Source organism: Coregonus lavaretus, assembly GCF_964263955.1.
Source record: "Coregonus lavaretus genome assembly, chromosome: 28".
In the NCBI taxonomy this organism is placed as follows: Eukaryota; Metazoa; Chordata; class Actinopteri; order Salmoniformes; family Salmonidae; genus Coregonus; species Coregonus lavaretus.
The window spans coordinates 34,151,064-34,167,693 of NC_140015.1; the positions used below are offsets into that span (position 1 = coordinate 34,151,064).

Here is a 16,630-nt window from a genome sequence, read left to right on the forward strand (position 1 = left end):
AGAATCACTGCTGTACACAATGGCTATGTCCACTACAGGAGATATCAGACCTCTAACCAGACAACCATTATAACTCCATTCACTTAAGAGACAGACCCAAAGTCATACAATAACACAGCTAGACATCAGGAACACAAGTGGCCATAAGGAAGTCACCTAGACATTATTGCACATCTGGCCATTTGTTTTGTTTAGAATTACTATCAGATTCATTCATTAAAACCTTGATTAAAGCGCTCTGTCTCGACATCTTGGTATCTGGCCAGTAGGGATGAGAGCGTGACTGGGCATCTGGACATTAGGTTGTCCTCTTAATTTTGGCCAGATAGCAATGCTGAATTCTGTGCCTGTGTCTGTCTGCATGTGCGAGGGTCCTGCTGCACACATTACTCTCTTTCCGGCGTTATAGGGTTGATGTGGTTAGTGTAATCAGGTTAGCTGGGGGACCACAGGGCCCCGGGGCCTCAGTCTGAAGGATTATCATGTCATCCCAGGAGGGGAGGATGATGGAGGGAGAGATGCAGTAGAGATCCAGCCAGGTCAGGTCGATAAAATCTCAGCGGCATCTTCATTCCTCTCATCTTCTCTCCTGTTCCCACATCCTCTCTTATCCTTATCTACCCCTCTTCTCTCCTCCCCCCTCATCTCCTCCGTCATCCTCTCTTATCCACTGTATTTTACTCTGTCTCCCTCTTAAAACAGCAGTTTTTAACCTCTTAAGGATCGGACCCCTTTTTTCAATTTTCGCCTAAAATGACATATCCAAATATAACTGCCTGTAGCTCAGGACCTGAAGCAAGGATATGCATATTCTTGATACCATTTGAAAGGAAACTATTTTTGAAGTTTGTGGAAATGCAAAATTAATGTAGGAGAATATCACATTAGATCTGGTAAAAGATAATACAAACATGGGTTTTCTATTTATTTATTTTTTCATCATCTTTGAAATGCAAGAAAAAGCAGTTTAGGGGTAATTAATTTAAGCCACTTGATGGCAGCAGTTTGTGTGCAAAGTTTCAGATTGATCCAGTGAAGCATTGCAATACTGGACTATTTTGTATCAAGTCTGCCGAATTGGTCAATTGATACATTTTCAAATACATAACTATAGAGAACATACAAAAATGATATGGTAATACAAAATGTAAGTTTACACACTCCCAGGAATGTCATTAATGATGGATCATTAGCTTATACACTAACTTTCACACATCTCGATGGCCGGGCGGGGTGGGTGTGGAGCCAGAGACAGCAGGGGTTCAAACTGTAGAACCCAGTTCCTACATTTGAATATAAAAATTGATTTTATCAAACAAAACTATGCTACATTTTACCCCTGGGACCCTCAGGATGACAAATCAGAGCAAGATTATTGAAAGTAAGGACATTATTTACATTCAGAGGTGAAAGTATCAAACCATACGTTTTTTGTTGTTGTTGTGCACTCTCCTCAAACAACAGCATGGTATTTCACTGTAATAGCTACTGTAAATTGGACAGTGCAGTTAGATTAACAAGAATTTAAGCTTTCTCCCATATAAAAACATGTCTATGTCCTGGAAAGTTTGCTGTTACTTACAGTCATGCTAATCACATTAGTGCATGTTAGCTCAACCGTCCCGTATACGGGACACTGATCCCTTAGAGGTTAACAGACCCAGGCAGAGTGAATAGAGCAGGAAGTGAAGTACCCTGTTTTTCCTCTGTTAAATCATTACATTTTACATTTTAGTCATTTAGCAGACGCTCTTATCCAGAGCGACTTACAGGAGCAATTAGGGTTAAGTGCCTTGCTCAAGGGCACATTTACGTCATTTAGCAGACGCTCTTATCCAGAGCGACTTACAAATTGGTGCATTCACCCTATAGCCAGTGGGATAACCACTTTCCAATTATTATTATTATTTATTTATTTTTTGTTGGGGGGTGGGGTAAGGGGGGGTAGAAGGATTACTTTATCCTATCCCAGGTATTCCTTAAAGAGGTGGGGTTTCAAATGTCTCCGGAAGGTGGTGAGTGACTCCGCTGTCCTGGCGTCGTGAGGGAGCTTGTTCCACCATTGGGGTGCCAGAGCAGCGAACAGTTTTGACTGGGCTGAGCGGGAACTATGCTTCCGCAGAGGAAGGGGAGCCAGCAGGCCAGAGGTGGATGAACGCAATGCCCTCGTTTGGGTGTAGGGACTGATCAGAGCCTGAAGGTACGGAGGTGCCGTTCCCCTCACTGCTCCATAGGCAAGCACCATGGTCTTGTAACGGATGCGAGCTTCAACTGGAAGCCAGTGGAGTGTGCGGAGGAGGGGGGTGACGTGAGAGAACTTGGGAAGGTGCCAGACTATCTGCTGCTCCACAGAGTGTGCGGTGAGTGACATATCAAATCAAATTTTATTTGTCACATGCGCCAAATAGAACAGTGAAATGCTTACTTACAAGCCCTTAACCAACAACGTAGTTAAGAAAGAATACCAATTTTTACATACATACATACATACATACATACATACATACATACATACATACATACATACATACATACATACATACATACATACATACATACATACATACATACATACATACATACATACATACATACATACATACATACATACATACATACATACATACATACATACATACATACATACATACATACATACATACATACATACATACATACATACATACATACATACATACATACATACATACATACATACATACATACATACATACATACATACACACACACACAATATAAAATACTAAATAAAAGTACCAAATAATTAAAGTGCAGCAGTAAAAATAACAATAGCAAGGATATATACAGGGGGTACCGGAAACAAGTCAATGTGCGGGGGCACCGGTTAGTCGAGGTAATATGTATGTAGAGTTATTAAAGTGACTACGCATAGATAAACAGGGGGGGGGGGGGGGCTTCAGATGTTCAGAAGTCTTATGGATTGGGGGTAGAAGCTGTTTAGAAGCCTCTTGGACCTAGACTTGGCGCCCAGGTACCGCTTGCCGTGCGGTAGCAGAGAGAACAGTCTATGACTAGGGTGGATGGAGTCTTTGACAATTTTTAGGGCCTTTCTCTGACACCACCTGGTATAGAGGTCCTGGATGGCAGGAAGCTTGGCCCCAGTGATGTACTGGGCCGTACGCACTACCCTCTGTAGTGCCTTGCGGTCGGAGGCCGAGCAGTTGCCATACCCAAGCAGTGATGCAACCAGTCAGGATGCTCTCGATGGTACAGCTGTAGAACCTTTTGAGGATCTGCGGATCCATGCAAAATCTTTTCAGTCTCCTGAGGGGGAATAGGTTTTGTCATTCCCTCTTCACGACTGTCTTGGTGTGCTTGGACCATGTTAGTTTGTTGGTGATGTGGACACCAAGGAACTTGAAGCTCTCAACCTGCTCCACTACAGCCCCGTCGATGAGAATGGGGGCGTGCTCGGTCCTCTTCTTTTTCCTGTAGTCCACAATCATCTCCTTTGTCTTGATCACGTTGAGGGAGAGGCCAGGTCTCTGACCTCCTCCCTATAGGCTGTCTCGTCGTTGATCAGGCCTACCCCTGTTGTGTCGTCTGCAAACTTAATGAAGGTGTTGGAGTCGTGCCTGGCCATGCAGTCATGGGTGAACAGGGAGTACAGGAGGGGACTGAGCACGCACCCGAGGGGCCCCCGTGTTGAGGATCAGCGTGGCGGATGTGTTGTTACCTACCCTTACCACCTGGGGGCGGCCCGTCAGGAAGTCCAGGATCCAGTTGCAGAGGGAGGTGTTTAGTCCCAGGGTCCTTAGCTTAGTGATGAGCTTTGAGGGCACTATGGTGTTGAACGCTGAGCTGTAGTCAATGAATAGCATTCTCACATAGGGGTTCCTTTTATCCAGGTGGGAAAGGGCAGTGTTGAGTGCAATAGAGATTGCATCATCTGTGGATGTGTTGGGGCGGTATGCAAATTGGAGTAGGTCTAGGGTTTCTGGGATAATGGTGTTAATGTGAGACATGACCAGCCTTTCAAAGCACTTCATGGCTACAGACGTGAGTGCTACGGGTCGGTAGTCAACTAGGCAGGTTACCTTAGTGTTCTTGTGCACAGGGACTATGGTGGTCTGCTTGTAACATGTTGGTATTACAGACTCAGACAGGGAGAGGTTGAAAATGTCAGTGAAGACACTTGCCAGTTGGTCAGCGCATGCTCGGAGTACACATCCTGGTAATCCTTGTGAATGTTGACCAGCTTAAAAGTCTTACTCACATCGGCTACGAAGAGCGTGATCAGTAAAAATGTGCATTCAAATTGCCATTGATAAAATGCAATTGTGCTTGTTGTCTGTAGCTTATGCCTGCCCATACCATAACCCCACTGCCACCACGGGGCACTCTGTTGACAACATTGACATCAGCAAACCACCCGCCCACACACAGAGTTTGCAGTTGTGAGGCCGGTTGGACGTACTGCCAAATTCTCTAAAACGGAGGTGGCTTATGGTATAGAAATGAACAATACATTCTCTGGCAACAGCTCTGATGGACATTCCTGCAGTCGGCATGCCAATTGCGCACTCCCTCAAAACTTGAGACATCTGTGGCATTATGTAATGATCATGCTGTTTAATCAGCTTATTGATATGCCACAACAATCAGGTGGATGGATTATCTTGGCAAAGGCAAATACTCACTAAAAGGGATGTAAACAAATTTGTTAACAAAATTTGAGATAAATAAGCTTTTTGTGCATATGCAAAATTTCAGGGATCTTATATTTCAGCTCATTAAACATATATTTTTGTTCAGTATATCCTCACTCGTATTGGAGCAACAGGAGTGTATCAGAGAAATAGGCTACCATTCAGACAGCCTAACTAACAGTGACTCATCAACAGGATGGTGATTGGGAAGAAAGCTGTCAATCAATCAGTTAAACTCTCATCAAAACACAACACCTGTCCCGGTTTCGGCCGAGGCTGCTCCTTCTCCTTGTTCGGGCAGGCTTCGGCGGTCGTCGTCTCCGGAGTACTAGCTGCCACCGTTCGTTGTTTCTGTGTTTGTTTGGTTTGGTCTGTTTTGGTACACCTGTTTCTCATTTTGTCTTGATTATGTGTCCTTTAAGTTCTCGTTGTTTCTGTCTTGTGGTTGTGTGTAGTTGTTCCTTGTCAGCTGGTGCTTCCAGTCAGTTAGTGCTCTATTCTGTATTAGATAGAGAGTCCGCTCTTGTTGTGCGTGTTTGCTGTGTTTTGCATTTATACGCTGTGTGTGTTATTTTCCTCGTGCCTCCGGCTCTGTTTGTAGCCGTTCATTCTGTGGACTTTACTAAAGTATTTTTGGACTAGCATCTGTGTCCTGCATCTGATTCCTACACCACACCTACGCCCGCTCTGACAACAACCTGTTCTTTAAAAACCATGTTGGTTCATCCTATCAACCACCACTTCCCTTTGTTTAATCAGTTGGCTCGTCCTAAAATACATATTTCTATGGAAAAAGATATGCTACATTCAGAGGTAAATAAATGTAGTAGAGAAATGACACTCAGCGGGGAATACAATATTTCCAATACTCAGAGATAAGAGAAAAACAAGCAACCAGTCATCACATCAAACAGTCACTTCAAAGACAGACAGGCACATCACCAGAAGGAGAGCCGGGGTAAGAGAGTTTGGCTGCACATTTAGGTACAGTGGGGAAAAAAAAGTATTTAGTCAGCCACCAATTGTGCAAGTTCTCCCACTTAAAAAGATGAGAGAGGCCTGTAATTTTCATCATAGGTACACGTCAAATATGACAGACAAAATGAGAAAAACATTTCCAGAAAATCACATTGTAGGATTTTTAATGAATTTATTTGCAAATTATGGTGGAAAATAAGTATTTGGTCAATAACAAAAGTTTCTCAATACTTTTTTATATACCTTTTTGTTGGCAATGACACAGGTCAAACGTTTTCTGTAAGTCGTCACAAGGTTTTCACACACTGTTGCTGGTATTTTGGCCCATTCCTCTAGAGCAGTGATGTTTTGGGGCTGTCGCTGGGCAACACGGACTTTCAACTCCCTCCAAAGATTTTCTATGGGGTTGAGATCTGGAGACTGGCTAAGCCACTCCAGGACCTTGAAATGCTTCTTACGAAGCCACTCCTTCGTTGCCCGGGCGGTGTGTTTGGGATCATTGTCATGCTGAAAGACCCAGCCACGTTTCATCTTCAATGCCCTTGCTGATGGAAGGAGGTTTTCACTCAAAATCTCACGATACATGGCCCCATTCATTCTTTCCTTTACACGGATCAGTCGTCCTGGTCCCTTTGCAGAAAATCAGCCCCAAAGCACGATGTTTCCACCCCCATGCTTCACAGTAGGTATGGTGTTCTTTGGATGCAACTCAGCATTCTTTGTCCTCCAAACATGACGAGTTGAGTTTTTACCAAAAAGTTATATTTTGGTTTCATCTGACCATTTGACATTCTTCCAATCCTCTTCTGGATCATCCAAATGCACTCTAGCAAACTTCAGACGGGCCTGGACATGTACTGGCTTAAGCAGGGGGACATGTCTCGCACTGCAGGATTTGAGTCCCTGGCGGCGTAGTGTGTTACTGATGGTAGGCTTTGTTACTTTGGTCCCAGCTCTCTGCAGGTCATTCACTAGGTCACCCCGTGTGGTTCTGGGATTTTTGCTCACAGTTCTTGTGATCATTTTGACCCCACGGGATGAGATCTTGTGTGGAGCCCCAGATCGAGGGAGATTATCAGTGGTCTTGTATGTCTTCCATTTCCTAATAATTGCTCCCACAGTTGATTTCTTCAAACCAAGCTGCTTACCTATTGCAGATTCAGTCTTCCCAGCATGGTGCAGGTCTACAATTTTGTTTCTGGTGTCCTTTGACAGCTCTTTGGTCTTGGCCATAGTGGAGTTTGGAGTGTAACTGTTTGAGGTTGTGGACAGGTGTCTTTTATACTGATAACAATTTCAAACAGGTGCCATTAATACAGGTAACGAGTGGAGGACAGAGGAGCCTCTTAAAGAAGAAGTTACAGGTCTGTGAGAGCCAGAAATCTTGCTTGTTTGTAGGTGACCAAATACTTATTTTCCACCATAATTTGCAAATAAATTCATTAAAAATCCTACAATGTGATTTTCTGGATTTTTCTCTCAATTTGTCTGTCATAGTTGACGTGTACCTATGATGAAAATTACAGGCCTCTCATCTTTTTAAGTGGGAGAACTTGCACAATTGGTGGCTGACTAAATACTTTTCCCCCCCACTGTATGGCACAGAAAGGGAGAGCGACAGAGAGATAGAGAGAGAGGGAGATGGAGAGAGGGGGGGAGGAGAGGAAAATGATAAGAGAGGAGAGAGAAACAGAGACAGACATGGGCACTGACAGTAAATCTCAGTAAGACAAAAATAATGGTGTTCCAAAAAAGGTCCAGTTGCCAGGACCACGAATACAAATTCCATCTAGACACCGTTGCCCTAGAGCACACAAAAAACTATACATACCTCGGTATAAACATCAGTGCCACAGGTAACTTCCACAAAGCTGTGAACGATCTGAGAGACAAAGGCAAGAAGGGCCTTCTATGCCATCAAAAGGAACATAAAATTCGACACACCAATTAGGATCTGGCAAAAAATACTTGAATCAGTTATAGAACCCATTGCCCTTTATGGTTGTGAGGTCTGGGGTCCACTCACCAACCAAGAATTCACAAAATGGGACAAACACCAAATTGAGACTCAGAATTCTGCAAAAATATCCTCTGTGTAGAACGAAAAACACAAAATAATGCATGCAGAGCAGAATTAGGCCGATACCCACTAATTATCAAAATCCAGAAAAGAGCCGTTAAAAACCACTTAAAAGGAGGTGATTCCCAAACCTTCCATAACAAAGCCATCACCTACAGAGAGATTAACTTGGAGAAGAGTCCCCTGAGTAAGCTGGTCCTGGTGCGCTGTTCACAAACACAAACAGACCCCACAGAGCCCCAGGACCTATGGCAGTCTATGGGGGTGCCACAGGGTTCAATTCTTGGGCCGACTCTTTTCTCTGTGTATATCAATGATGTCGCTCTTGCTGCTGGTGACTCTCAGATCCACCTCTACGCAGACGACACCATTTTGTATACATCTGGCCCTTCATTGGACACTGTGTTAACAAACCTCCAAACGAGCTTCAATGCCATACAACACTCCTTCAGTAGCCTCCAACTGCTCTTAAACACTAGTAAAACTAAATGCATGCTCTTCAATCGAACGCTGCTGGCACCCGCCCACCCGACTAGAATCACCACTCTCGACGGGTCTGACCTAGAGTATGTGGACAACTACAAATACCTAGGTGTCTGGTTAGACTGTAAACTCTCCTTCCAGACTCACATTAAGAATCTCCAATTCAAAGTTAAATCTAGAATCGGCTTCCTATTTCGCAACAAAGCCTCCTTCACTCATGCTGCCAAACATGCCCTCGTAAAACTGACTATCCTACCGATCCTTGACTTCGGCGATGTCATTTACAAAATAGCCTCCAACACTCTACTCAGCAAATTGGATGTAGTCTATCACAGTGCCATCCGTTTTGTCTCCAAAGCCCCATACACTACCCACCACTGTGACCTGTACGCTCTTGTTGGCTGGTTCGTCGTGTTCGTCGTCAAACCCACTGGCTCCAGGCCATCTATAAATCACTGCTAGGCAAATCCCCGCCTTATCTTAGCTCATTGGTCACCATAGCAGCACCCACCGTAGTCTGCGCTCCAGCAGGTATATCTCACTGGTCATTCCCAAAGCCAACACCTCCTTTGGCCGCCATTCCTTCCAGTTCTCTGCTGCCAATGACTGGAACGAATTGCAAAAATCTCTGAAGCTGGAGACTCTTATCTCCCTCACTAACTTTAAGCATCAGTTGTCAGAGCACCTTACCGATCACTGCACATGTACACAGCCCATCTGAAATTAGCCCACCCAACTACCTCATCCCTATATTGTTATTTATTTTGCTCTTTTGCACTCCAGTATCTCTATTTGCACATAATCTCTTGCACATCTAGCATTCCAGTGTTAATACTATTGTAATTATTTTGCACTATAGCCTATTTATTGCCTTACCTCCATAACTTGCTACATTTGCACACACTGTATATATATTTTCTGTTGTATTTTATGACCTTATGTTTTTTTTACCCCATATGTAACTCTGTTTTGTTGTTTTTATCGCACTGCTTTGCTTTATCTTGGCCAGGTTGCAGTTGTAAATGAGAACTTGTTCTCAACTGGCTTACCTGGTTAAATAAAAATAAAATAAAAAGGACAACAACACAATTAGACCCAACCAAATCATGAGAAAGCAAAAAGAGAATTACTTGACACATTGGAAAGAATAAAAAAAAAAAAACAGAGCAAACTAGAATGCTATTTGGCCTTAAACAGAGAGTACACAGTGGCAGAATACCTGACCACTGTGACTGACCCAAACTTAAGGAAAGCTTTGACTATGTACAGACTCAGTGAGCATAGCCTTGCTATTGAGGAAGGCCGCCGTAGGCAGACCATACTTTTTTTTCCACCTTTATTTAAATCAGGTAAGCCAGTTGAGGACAAGTTCTCATTTACAACTGCTCTCAAGAGAAGACAGGCTATGTGCACAATGCCCACAAAATGAGGTGGAAACTGCACTTCCTAACCTCCTGTCAAATGTATGACCATATTAGACATATTTCCCTCAGATTACACAGATCCACAAAGAATTCAAAAACAAACCCAATTTTGTTAACCTCCCTTATCTACTGGGTGAAAAACCACAGTGTGCCATCACAGCTGCAAGATTTGTGACCTGTTGCCACATGAAAAGGGCAACCAGTGAAGAACAAACACCATTGTAAATACAACCCATATGTTTATTTATTTTCCCATTTGTACTTTAACTATTTGCACATTGTGACAACACTGTATATATACATAATACGATATTTGAAATGTCTTTATTCTTTTGGAACTTCTGAGTGTAATGTTTACTGTTAATATTTATAGTTTATTTTATTTTGGTTTACTACCTACTTCACTTTCTTTGGCAATGTTAACGTACGTTTCCCATGCCAATAACGCCCTTCAATTGAATTGAGAGAGAGAGCGCACTTTGAAGCAGTGACAGGATGAATGAATACCCATCATAACCTGTTGATTAGCCTTAAGACTATATGGCTACACTAGTACACAGAAAACTGCCAAATAGAGAATCAATTATGAGATTTGTTGGCTCTTGGTCCCATGTGACCTTCATTGGTTACTGAGGTGCTATCGATTGTCTTTAGTGACACAGCTGTGGCGGAGGCATTAGCTCGGTTTGATGAATGAGTGTTTTGTGGTCTTGTAAAACACCCCAGGCTTGACAAAGTGAACAGGAAAAGGTCACTGTGGTGATTAAAGTTATACACAACATAACATTTACAACCCATTAGTCCTTTCAAACATGTAGGCTAACCTAGGTCTAGGCCTACTTGCTTGACGTGCATTCACACATTACATGTATTATCTGTAGCCTATCAACCTGTCATCTGTAGCCTATCAACCTGTCATCTGTAGCCTATCAACCTGTCATCTGTAGCCTATCAACCTGTCATCTGTAGCCTATCAACCTGTCATCTGTAGCCTATCAACCTCTCATCTGTAGCCTATCAACCTCTCATCTGTAGCCTATCAACCTGTCATCTGTAGCCTATCAACCTGTCATCTGTAGCCTATCAACCTGTCATCTGTAGCCTATCAACCTGTCATCTGTAGCCTATCAACCTGTCATCTGTAGCCTATCAACCTGTCATGATTATGCCTCTAATATGTGATGATATGTTGTTGAATCATAACAGCCTAACAAACTAGCAATATGCTGAGATAAAAGAATGAAGTAACCTAATGTTATTGTTTACAAATTAAGGGCTATGCTTAGGTGCACTTACCTTGAATGCGATGTCATAAAACTCGCTGCTGTTGCTGAGTGAGGGTCTGCTCGGATGAACCACACCGTTCGCCTGCACCACGCTCCCGGTCCCTGCGGTGCACTTCCCACTTTTCCCGTTCTGTTTTCCGATGGGGCTGCCTGTCGTCGGGCTGGTGTTGGCGTTTTTGCCCTTACCCGCCTTTTTGCGGGACATTTCACTCCAAACAGTTAACAGATTATAAGAAAGTGTGACGTTTGAGAGTGGCGCGAAAGATTTGAGCGGTTGCGCACGATAAACAAGTCAAATTATTAGTTTTTGTTTTAGAAGTTGTGCAGTGGGACTGAAATAAAAAAAATCCTTCCCGGTTTCACCTGCACGTTGAAATCATGCCTAGCGACACTTTCCTCATGTCACAATAAAACTTGAGTGAACGGTTCGACTTGGGTCTTCTCTCTGTAGAGCAAAAAGCACACTGCTAGGCTACCTCCTGAAACACAGCTGACTTGCACTCTTATCCTTGTTCAGGTCCCTCCCGCTTCTTCCTTGCCAATGATGAGACTGGGCTTTCAGCAGCCTTTTCCAATAACAATAGGCAGCAGGCGTTTATTAACAGCGACCAGCAAGCAACGCACGAACAAACGCCACCTTGCAAGACAAGCGAAGCTTTGCACGCTGTGCGTGCTGCAGCGTGCTGCTTGTAGGAATTTTGAAACACTTTCAAAGGAGCACTGCATTTTAACAGCCATTCAGCACCATGAAAAGCGCCCATTCAAATAAATCCACCGGCTATCTGTAAAGTGGAGCAATATTGAGCTGTTTAGGCTGAAACAGTATATGTTTCTGAAAACAAACAATTATGATTCATTATCTTTCAAACTCATAGTTTTTCTTCGTATGTGCTCGTTAAGTGGCAAATTGTTGTTATATGAGTCAACAAAGTATGCCTACCAGTTCTTTGGAAGAGTATTCATTTTAAAATGCCGCTAAATCGGGGTTGTCACTAGTTACCACAACTACAAAGTCAAATTGGCTATAGGCCTATCGTAAAAATTCATGAAAAAAATAATCTGCTTTTTGGTCTTCATTTAAGGTTAGGTTTAAACTCAGATTATAAGAAGATAAAATTGTAGAAATAGGCGAGGTATAGCCATAATTATGACTTTGTGGCTGTGGTAACTACCTACTGACGACCCTAAATCGGCTGCTCTCAAACCTATCCAGCTGGTTGTAGCCCACATTTCGTGGACAGAAAAAGAACTTGCTTAACACTGCACATGCGCAGCACTGTGATTGCACTGGTTTTGCGACGATATGTCGAAGGTACTCTCTAATTTCGAAGTGATGCAAAATTCATTAGTCTATGGCTATTCAACATTAATGCATATGTCAATATTCACATCTGAACAATAATTCAAAGTCAAAGTGATACCCATTTGCTGTGTTGCCTATAATAATAACCTACACACGTTTTTGAATAAGCAGACACACATTTCGCAAGTATTTTCTTTACTCAAAGACTAAAATAACTTAATACACTGACCTAAATTCATTCCTAATATGGGAATTTAATTAGTGCTCCATGTTTACCTGCGTACCAGTCAGTCTATTTTAACATCAACTGTGTTCAGACTGTATCCTAGACTACCACGCAGAGCCATAGCTCTGTTAACCACGTTATACCTGCATGATAACTTAATACAGTTTGAACAATGAAGACTGCACCTGATAACTATGATTGTATTGTTGATTACTCAGTAGTCAGTCTATTGAAGTTTGCAGTGATCTTTAGTAAAGCGCCACCAGAGGGAGCAACAGGCCAGACATTACATTTGGAAGGGCAAAAGAAAGACCATTCAATTACCAAGTTTAAATGTATGTTTACTTTATTTTCATTTCACATGAATATGTTTAGTCTTTTTGTTGTTGTTGCTCCAGGCATCACAAATCAACATCAAGACAATGGGAAAGATAAAGGCATATCACAGACAAATTAACAGGCAGATCAACTGACATTTGCAAAGTCATAAACGGGATTGAGTGTTTTTGACCTCTGTTACTTTTTAAAATATGTTTTCTATGAATTACTTACCTCAGTCCAAAAAGGTGATCTGTCTGTTGTGACATTTTCTCCACACACACACGCATGCGTGCGCGCGCGCACGCACGCACGCACACACGCACGCACGCACGCACGCACGCACGCACGCACGCACGCACGCACGCACGCACACACACACACACAGAGAGAGAGAGAAACAGACACACACACACACACAGTCCAAAAAGGTGATCTGTCTGTTGTGACATTTTCTCCACACACACACACACACACACACACACACACACACACACACACACACACACACACACACACACACACACACACACACACACGGACGGACGGAAGCACACACGCACGCAAGCACACACAGAGAGAGAGAGAGAGAGAGAAACTGACACACACACACACACACACTCACTCACACAGAGACAGTGCCTTTAGACCGTTTTACCCCAGCACTCATAGAAATAAAGAGGTGAAGAAGTTCATGCTTCTTAGGGACTCAGGAGACATTTTAATGGCCCAACCAGTGAGTTGAACCTGCTGCCCAACTCAATGGTCTAGTAAGAGGGACTGGCTGGACGCACAAGGACAGCTGACAGCCTAGGCCACCTCTCCTTGGCCCCAAAACTGAAGCCGTCTTTCAGCATTTTTAGACCTCCACCCTTTCTTGCCCTACTCACCCCCTAAACCCTACTCCCCCACCTCTCCCTCACTCCTCTCTCTCTCCTCTGACAGCTGAGATTGGTTCCACTCCAAACGCAGCTGTCTCCACTTGGAACAGCTGGACATTTTGGAGGGAAGGAGGAGAGCAGGAGGAAAGGAGGGATGAGAAAAAAATGAGGGCCTGGAATTCATCCGTGCTCCTAGAGAAATTAACAGCCTTGTCAAGGCGGGTTAAATATGGCCTGCGAGTGTGCTTCTGAATACGGGCGTATGATGTGTGTGCATGTGTTTCAGCATGCGTGAGCACAACTCCTTAGAGTTCTAGGAGACGAGCGTCGTGTTTATTTCATGTTGAGATCAATGTGATAACTGGGACACAACTGTATGTTGTTTGTGCTCAAACTAATAAAAACACGCCACAAATAGTACTATTATCTTCCTTTTATGTCCCTGCAGATGTTAGCACTATAATGTTATTTAACCATCCAAATCTTTTTCGAATTACTGTATGATTTCATCAACATCATTACGACCACAGTTTAACATCACATTAGCCACACCTTGGGCGGGAAGTGTTGCCCATGGCAATATCTCAGACAGCCACCAACACTCTGAAACTTTACATCAGACCTGGGTTCTAACGCTATTTTAAATCATTTCAAATGCTTTATCTGTTCTTGATTGCGCTTGACTGGTGCAGATACCGCCCATATGGCACTCGAGGCAGGCTAAAGCAAACGCTAAGAGTATTCTAAATATTTCAAATTGTAATTGAACCCAGTTGTGTTATACAGTAACTAATGCCTGCAGGCCCTTGGTCAGGTGCTTGGGTACTAGAAAAAACACTGCCTTGGAAGTTGATTTGGAAGGGATGGGGGACATAGGGGCAGTGTACCATACCCGCTGCTGTGAGGTCAGAACACACTCGGGGTCACAACACATAGCACGTCCATCTACGTCCAGAGAGCCCCAGGCATGTGTCAGTTTACCCAGGGTCAGGTGCCCTGAGCGTGGTTTAAGAGGGGCTTGAAGGGCCCTGCAGCCGCCTGGCCAGCCGCTCACCCACCCCACCCAAAGACCCAGCAAGTGTTGGGGGGGTAGGGGGGAGGGGTAGCATTTGAACCTTCACTCAGCTGCCCCTACAGTACCAAGTGCTGCGAGGGCTGAGGGGCATCCTGCCAGTGCGCGCCCCTCTCCTTACGACCCTCAGTCAGTCCTTGGCAGGGTGACCACCACTGGACTGCCGGACACTCACTCTCTCCCTCCCTCTCTAGCACACTCTATCCCTGGGGTGTCTTGAAGTGGACAGAGAGAACAAAGATTACCAGGGACAGAGAAAGTGGGAGGGATGACTTGGGGTTTCGATTAAAAAGCTATTACTGTTGGCCTTAGTCTTATAGTATGGGTATGTTTTAATGTTGTTTGAGACTCACCCCAAATGGTGCTTCCTGGTAGTAACATGTGCTTGGTGAAAGGGGAGGAAAGCTAAGTGGTGGTGACAGGGAGCGTACACAAGCAAACAGCAGGGGAAAAACGCAGAGTAAGCACAGGCCAGATTATGTTTCAGGCTTTAACGTTGGGTAAGCTAGGCTAAGAGATGGATTGAGATAGAGAGAGAGAGAAAGAGAGAGAGAGAGAGAGAGAGAGAGAGAGAGAGAGAGAGAGAGAGAGCGAGAGAGAGAGAGAGAGAGCGAGAGAGAGAGAGAGAGAGAGAGAGAGAGAGACTGTCGTATCGGGTGAATGGTGGCAATTATTGCTGATAAACAAAGGAGTCCGCTCATACTGAACTTTGATCATAAGGTTTATTCAGATCACAAGCTTCAGCATAAGTGACAGATGCCATGACATCCGGAGAGCGACGCCTCAGAATGGCCGCTCTAACCTTTCATCGTTTAACCCCTACTTATAAACAATGCAAAAAGATGGGCTCCCTTTTCTGGCCAATCACCAGTCTCCCCTGTCTACAACACACTTCCTGTCTGTTGTATGTGGCGTTACACTAAAACATTCCCTCTTGATACTAAAATCAACATTCTTTCAGTTCCACTTAAAAACATTTAACAAAGGCATAATCCTAATACACGACAATACCAAAATGAGATTCATAAGAATAGTAAAACAAGCTTCAATGCCCCCCAACCACTCTTTTTACGCTGCTGCTACTCTCTGTTTATTATCTATGCATAGTCTCTTTAACTCCACCTACATGTACATATTACCTTAATTACCTTGACTATCTGCACATTGACTCGGTACCGGTACCCCCTGTATATAGCCGCCATACTGTTATTTTACTGCTGCTCTTTAATCATTTGTTATTAAATTATTTTTATTTTTACTTATCTATTTTTTACTTAACTCTTATTTTTCCTAAAACTGCATTGTTGGTTAAGGGCTTGTAAGTAAGCATTTCACTGTTGTATTCGGTGCGCATGTGACAAATACAATTTGATTTGATTTGATTTGAAAGCAGTTATAACAAACTCTCCATAGGATTGTTTTCCATGCTATTACTTGACTCATATAAAACATTCAATTTATTTTCATGACATCACCTCCACACATACAAGGACTTTAAAGTAACACCGTACTTTGATTAATGACAGCTCAGGAGCCCAGGCAGAGCTCAAGACTGGATCAAAACACAATCAATAAAGCTAGTGGAGTGGAACGGATCTACATGATCCATGTACACTAGCAGGTTTGTAATTCATTTTGACTGGTAAAGCCATGGGTTGCGTTATATGTTAGCATTTTTTGTATACTACTTTCAGCCACCCTAGTTGACTGATGTACCCATACCAGGTCAATGACAACATCACACTGGTGCGATATTTTAAAATCTTTCCCCTCCTCCTCGTGGCTTATTCCTATATCGTGCACTACGTTTGACCAGGGCCCAGGGCTCTACACAGGGAATGAGGTGCCATTTTTGGACGTACCTTTAGACTTGTCATTGTGTCAGTTG

The 16,630-nt window shown here is 43.4% G+C and overlaps 1 pseudogene across 1 annotated transcript in view; it reads right to left on the reverse strand.

Moving 5' to 3' along the window:
* Positions 1–11,147, reverse strand: part of LOC311104322 (ras-related protein Rab-26-like) — a 118,975-nt pseudogene extending 107,828 nt beyond the window's left edge. The window contains exon 1 of the transcript in view: positions 10,953–11,147. The product of the transcript in view is annotated as a ras-related protein Rab-26-like (transcript). The remainder of the gene's footprint in view (positions 1–10,952) is intronic.
* Positions 11,148–16,630: the final 5,483 nt, after the last annotated feature.